Source organism: Arvicanthis niloticus, chromosome 8, assembly GCF_011762505.2.
Source record: "Arvicanthis niloticus isolate mArvNil1 chromosome 8, mArvNil1.pat.X, whole genome shotgun sequence".
Taxonomy (NCBI): Eukaryota; Metazoa; Chordata; class Mammalia; order Rodentia; family Muridae; genus Arvicanthis; species Arvicanthis niloticus.
Genome location: NC_047665.1, coordinates 54,165,018 through 54,171,250, shown reverse-complemented (window position 1 = coordinate 54,171,250; position 6,233 = coordinate 54,165,018). Strand labels below are relative to the sequence as shown.

The 6,233-nt window shown below is 39.4% G+C and overlaps 1 non-coding gene across 1 annotated transcript; it reads right to left on the bottom strand.

The window, feature by feature from the left end:
* Positions 1-1,056: 1,056 nt before the first annotated feature.
* On the bottom strand, positions 1,057-1,188 carry LOC117714444 (small nucleolar RNA SNORA17). The gene has a single exon (XR_004607528.1). It is a non-coding gene; the product is annotated as a small nucleolar RNA SNORA17 (small nucleolar RNA).
* Positions 1,189-6,233: the final 5,045 nt, after the last annotated feature.

The window sequence follows — 6,233 nt, the reverse complement described above, 5'->3', positions numbered from 1 at the left end:
CAAACCCTTTTGTCCACATTTCTTTGCTAATTAGTCTGCTAGGAGGGTTCTGGCTTCTGCTACTCCATCAATACTGGAACCTTATTGGGATTCCTCTCAGATATCCCATGACAACGGTGGATGGGGATGGGTAAGGGGTGAGGTGTGGGGTATGGGGTATGGATTTTATTTCTCCCCATTCACAACACTGAAGGAGAGATGACTAATAGGGCCCTTGCTCTTATCCTGAGGGCCAGCTCATCTGAAACTCCCATAATGTGTGAGGCCACTCTCCCTGAGTGTTGCAGCTGGCTGGAGGCAGGGTCAGTTCTCCTGTACCCATGCTCCCAGGGCCAGCTTTCCGTTGATACCCAGATGAGAAGTGGGACCAGTTCTACACAGCCTTCAGACATCAACATGTCACCAGATAGAAACTCAGACCAGGGATGTCCACCTGTTCTTTGGTGGTAACAGATTACTGCTGTTGCAGGACCGAGATCCAGTCTTGGCCCCTAGTAGCAGCACAGGCCTGGACTCCACTATGGTTTCAGGTGGCGTCATCACTGGCTACTTACACCATGCTGTTTCTCTACCCTTGAGTCTCCAGCTCTGTATCTCTTTATTGTCCCCAAATTCTTCTGTTTCTCTTTTCCTTCCATTTCTCTACCATTTGCTTGTTCTTCTTAATGGTGTCCAGGGTCTTTGAGTATCTAGGGTTGTCTCAGAAATAGTCTCAGGAGTGTTATGCCCCACTTTTGTATTTTAGAGCCAGGCAAGGCTCTTCTTGGACATATTCTGCCTTCCTAGGCCTATACTGCTTCAGATTGGTGTTCATCTCAGGCTAACTGCCTGTCAAGGCTCCATGGTGATGGTTGGTGGTCATCCTTAGCTCACTCCTAATCAGGTTCACCCAAGTGGCTCGTTGCAAGGCTTGACTGTATTGGGCTCACTGTTACCCTGGGCCCACAGTCTCAGGCTGGGATCTTCTAGTTTTCAGTTTGCTCCCTGTCCTGGAAGCCTGTCATGGCTTGCCTGTAGCTACACCTTTGGTCACCTCAGGCTGATTTTTTTTCAGGGAATATTAGCCTACTAATCATTTAGATGTTCACAGATCAGAACACTGAGCACTGGCATAGTCTGTCTCCTCTCAGCCACCTAATGACGCACATGTGATACAGCAGCCACACCTGTGACCTCTCCAGGGAAAGGGATTTTGGTTGTTATCTTAAGCAGAAGCAAATTTAAAACATCCGATAGAGGGCTAATAGCCAATATATACAAAGAACTCAACTAGACTCCAGACAAACAAATAACCCTATTAAAAAATAGGGTACAAAGTTAAACAAAGAATTGTCAACTGAGAAAACTCGAATGGCCAAGAAGCACCTAAAGAAATGTTCAACATCCTTAATCATCAGAGAAATGCAAATCAAAACAACCCTGAAATTCCACCTCACATCAGTAAAAATGACTAAGATCAAAAACTCAGGTAATAGTAGATGCTGGCGAGGATGTGAAGAAAGAGGAACACTCCTCTATTGTTGCAAGGGTTTGTGGCCTATGAGGAGAGCAACAATACAAATCAACCAGAGATCCCAGGGTCTAAACCACCAGCCTGGGAGCACATAGGGAGGGACCCATGACTCTAGCTGTATTTGTAAGGGAGAATGGCCTTGTCGGGCATAGGTGGGAGAGAAAAATCCTTGGTCCCATGAGGGCTGGAGTGACACATCCTCATAGAAGCAGGAGGAGGGAGGATGAAATAGAGGGTTCCTGGGTTCGGGAGGAGAGAAATGGGGTAAGGAGATAACATTTGAAATGTAAATAAAATATCCAATAAAAAAATTAATAAACGACAACAGTCAGCAATGAATGTACTGAACACATGCAAAGAAGGACAGTATCAGATCACTGTAAATATTGCATGTAACTTTGCTGAATGGTTCAACAACCTGAATTTCCCAATTTTTATTGAATAAAACAGATAAGTATAATAAGAATGCGTCACTGTAGTATGGACCATATATCCCTGAAAGACACAACTTGTTTTCACAGATAAAGTCTTATAAAGATTTTTAAAAATCACCTTTATTTCTAGTAGCCCAAACTGACCATGGTTTAAATGAATTTCAATAAATAAAATAATGAGAACACAAGATAGATACTACAAAAAATTAACCAATAACAAAAACCAATGGTTTGAGAAATCTCTTGGGCATTGTGTTCATCAAATGAAAAAAAAATAGTGTGAAAAATATTCAGAACACACATATATAGCACTACTCTTACTATGATTTCACTCACATAACATTAAAAATGACAAAATTCTAAACATTAATAAATGAATTCTTAAAGATTAGTGGGGAAGTAAAAATGGCAGAACATATAATTTTAAAGAACTATTGAGAAGACTTTGGTGGTTATTAAGCTATTTATTTATTTTTATTTAAGAATTTTTCACATGATATATTTTGATCACATCTTTTCCTCTCATACAACTCCTCCCAGATCCTTTCCATCTTCCTATTGATCCATATGATACCACCTCTCTGTCTCTCTCTGTAAGCTTCTGTTTCTCTTTGTCTCTTAAATATTTGGCTTATTAGTCTTTGTTTGTTTGTTTGTTTGTTTTAAGTATATGCTTAACTTTATTGAGGAATTGTCAAACTGTTTACCAGAGGATCCACAAAATTTTATATTCATATCTTATATGAATATTCTGAGAGTTTTAGGGTTGTTTTCCCATTTATTTGTGTAATTTTTCACTTTATGTCCCAGTCACAGCCTCCCCTCTGTCCTCATCCCCTTCTCTCAGTCCCACCCTAACAAATACTCCCTCCCCTTCTTCTCAGAGAAGAGAAAGACTCATTGGGTACCTGTTCATCCTGAGACATCAAGTAGCAGCAGGACTAAGCACATCCTCTCTCACTGAAGCCCAGTCAGTCCAGCTAGAGGAAGGGGATCCGATGGCAAGCTATAACAGAGTCACAGACAGCTCTAACTCCAATTGTTAGGGGACCCACGTGAAGACCAAGCTGCACATCTGCTACAAATATCTAGGGGCCTACCCCTGCATGCTCTTTGGTTGGTAGTTAGACCCTGTGTGCCCTCATGTGCTCAGATTACTTGACTCAGTTTCTTATGTTGTCCTTGATGATTGTCTCTGGCTCCTTTGATTAATCTGCCACTGCTACTTCTGCACAAGACTCCCAAAGATCCAAGTTTGCCTGCAGGTCTCTGCATTTGTTTCCAACAGCTGCTGGATGAAGGCTCTCGGAAGACAGTTATGCTAGGCTCCTGTCTGTAAGGATAGCAGAGTTCAATTGGGCCAGTCACTGGTTGGCCAGTTTCTCAGTCTTAGCTCCATTTTTACTTCTGTACATTTTGTAAGCAGGGTTTGAGGAACTGTGGACGGGTTGATGTCACCCACCACTGGAAATCCCATTTAGCTACAGGAGGTGGTCACTTCAGTTTCCATTTACACTGCTTGCTAGGAGTCTCAGCTAGGGTCATCCTCATAGACACCCTGGAGTGTACCCAACCCTAGGCTAGTCCATGAGATGCCCCGCACTGATTTCCATTCTCACTCCCAGTCCTCTTTTGCCCACCCCACCTGACCCCCACCCTACTCTCCTTCTCACTCACTCTCCAGTCCTCCATCCACCTCTGATTTTCTTTCCCCTTCTGAGTGAGATTCATGCTTCCTCCATTAGGCCCTCCTTATCACTTAATTTCTTTGTGTCTATGGATTATAGTATAGTTATTCAATGTGAAGCAAGAAGGACACTCCTCAATTGCTGGTAGGAGTGCAAACTAGTACAACCAGTTTGGAAATCAATTTTGTAGTTTCTCAGAAAGTTTCATATAGTTCTACCCCAAGACCTACCTACTCCAGTCCTGGGCATATACCCAAAAGATGTCCCGCTATACCACAAGGCACTTGCTCAACTATGTTCATAGCAGTATTTTCCTTACTAGCAAGAGACTGGAAGCAACCTAGATGTTCCTCAATTGAAGAATGCATAACAAAAATGTGGCACATCTATCAATGGAATACTATTCTACTATTAAAAAAATCAGGAAATTACAGGTAAATGAATGGAGCTAGAACATATTATCCTGGGTGAGGTAATCCAGACCCACAAAGACACAGATGTACTCACTTATAAGTGGACATTGTTTTATGGGGTTTTTGTTTTTTTTGTCGAAGTCTTTATTTGTTCATTTCTTACTTCAATTATACCATCTGCCTGAGATCCTTCATCTTAATTCTTCAAAAAATTACAGATAAGTTTCTAGTCTTTTCCAGATTAAGTTCATTGAATTAGTGAACACTTAATTGGAAGTCTTACAAATTTGCTCCCCAACATTACAATACTAAAGTTATTCTCAAGACCTTAAACTGCTTACTTATTTTAAGACTCTTGACATGGCATCTGGAGTACCAGCTCTAAATTTCTTCAGAATCACTCAGATAAGCTGACTGACTGATGGCTTTGACTGAGCTACTTTTTTATCTGGTCTGTGATGATTGGTGTAAAAACCTATACATGTAAAAATCACATACATGTATAAAGCAAAATCCAAATGCTGTGAGGAGATAGGTGGGTTGTATCAATATAGGTATCTTGATTGTAATATTGTACCATCACTTTACATAACATTAGCAACAAACAATGCTTCTTACAATTTTATATAAAGCTACAATTATCTCAATAAACTTTTCAGTTAAAAATAGTAACAATAGAACTGACTAATCCAAAGTTATTTTTCAGGATGCCCATGTGAAATGGGGAAACAGTTGTTCTGGATCAAGTGAAGAGCTAGTAAGGCATAGAGATAGATACCTACCATCAGCTGTAAACAAAGCTTAAACTGAAAGGCTAAGGGCATTACCAAGCACTGCACATCAGTAGCTAAGCCTCACTTGGTATGCTGTCACATTGTTCTAATTAGAGAGCCATTTTCTTTGCACAGATGTTTTCAATCTAACAGACCACACTGATATACAGAATGCTAGAACGGCCTTTCTCATCTTCAGTGACTGTGTCTTTTCCCTAAGCCAAAAGAGTTAAATCTTTAGATTTTAGTTTTAATGAGTGTTTTTTTAATACAAAACACTTCCAACGGAAACATAACACATTTTACCAAAAAGTAGCTTTATTTTGAAAACTAATTAGTTTACATAAAACAAAACCTATAATACACCAAAGAAATACAACAAAAAATGAGCAAAATCTGTGAAATTAATTAATCAACTTTATAAAGTTGATAAAACACAGATTATGACAATGTCTCTGTTTTTATGATTCTGGCAACTTCTGTGTTCTATGACTGGTTACTGGTAATATCTGATTATATAACTATTGCACATCCAATTAAGTAATTCAGAAGACTAGCGGCGAGAAGGAAATAAACGCCACTGGCTGTTCTGTCAAAGAAAGCTAATGGCTAAGACTCTTTTTATTTTAGTTTGTACATCATTTACTTTTTTCATGTGGGGATATTGTGACTGGATTATAACTATTTATAAGACAGAAGCTTACATTTTGATGGTACATTTCCAAACCAATGCAGGTCCTGACCTGTGACATGACACAAGACAATACCAGTGATCTTAATCCTCTCTCTTAGTGGATAACCCCACCTCAGGGTGATGTATGCTCTTGTGTCTGGCTATACTATCCCATCCTTATGAAACCGAGGTTCCTTCAATTAGAATGAAAATGTGCTTCCCCAAATTGTGTTATGTTTCCTGATACTTATGTACAACAGCTTATATACATTTTGTGTTTACAATGGAAACATATAGTGTTTCTATACTGCAACCCCCCCAAAAAGTTAATGAACTATTATAAGCAATGAACCAATGCTGCCTGAACATGACTTTGGGCAGATAATAAGCCCCCACATCTGTTAGATACATAGCTATAGTGAAACTTCAATGTGATGAGATTTAGCTTTTCTGTCAACACACAAGTGTTCCAGTTACATCCCATGCTTGCTGACACTGATTTTTGTGCATCCTTTTCTTTTTATCCAGCTTAGAAACATATAATTTACATCAAAATAAAAACTTATTAAATCTAAGTTCTTTTAGTTTTTAATTTTTTTTTAACTTGTACTTTGCAGCTTACATTACATCATGGTCATTCGCATGGATTTATTCCTTATCCTCCTAAAGTCCTTATCCTTGACCTGTCTTTGTTATGATCACTGCAAGCGTAATTAGCTACAGAAACAAAACAACTTCC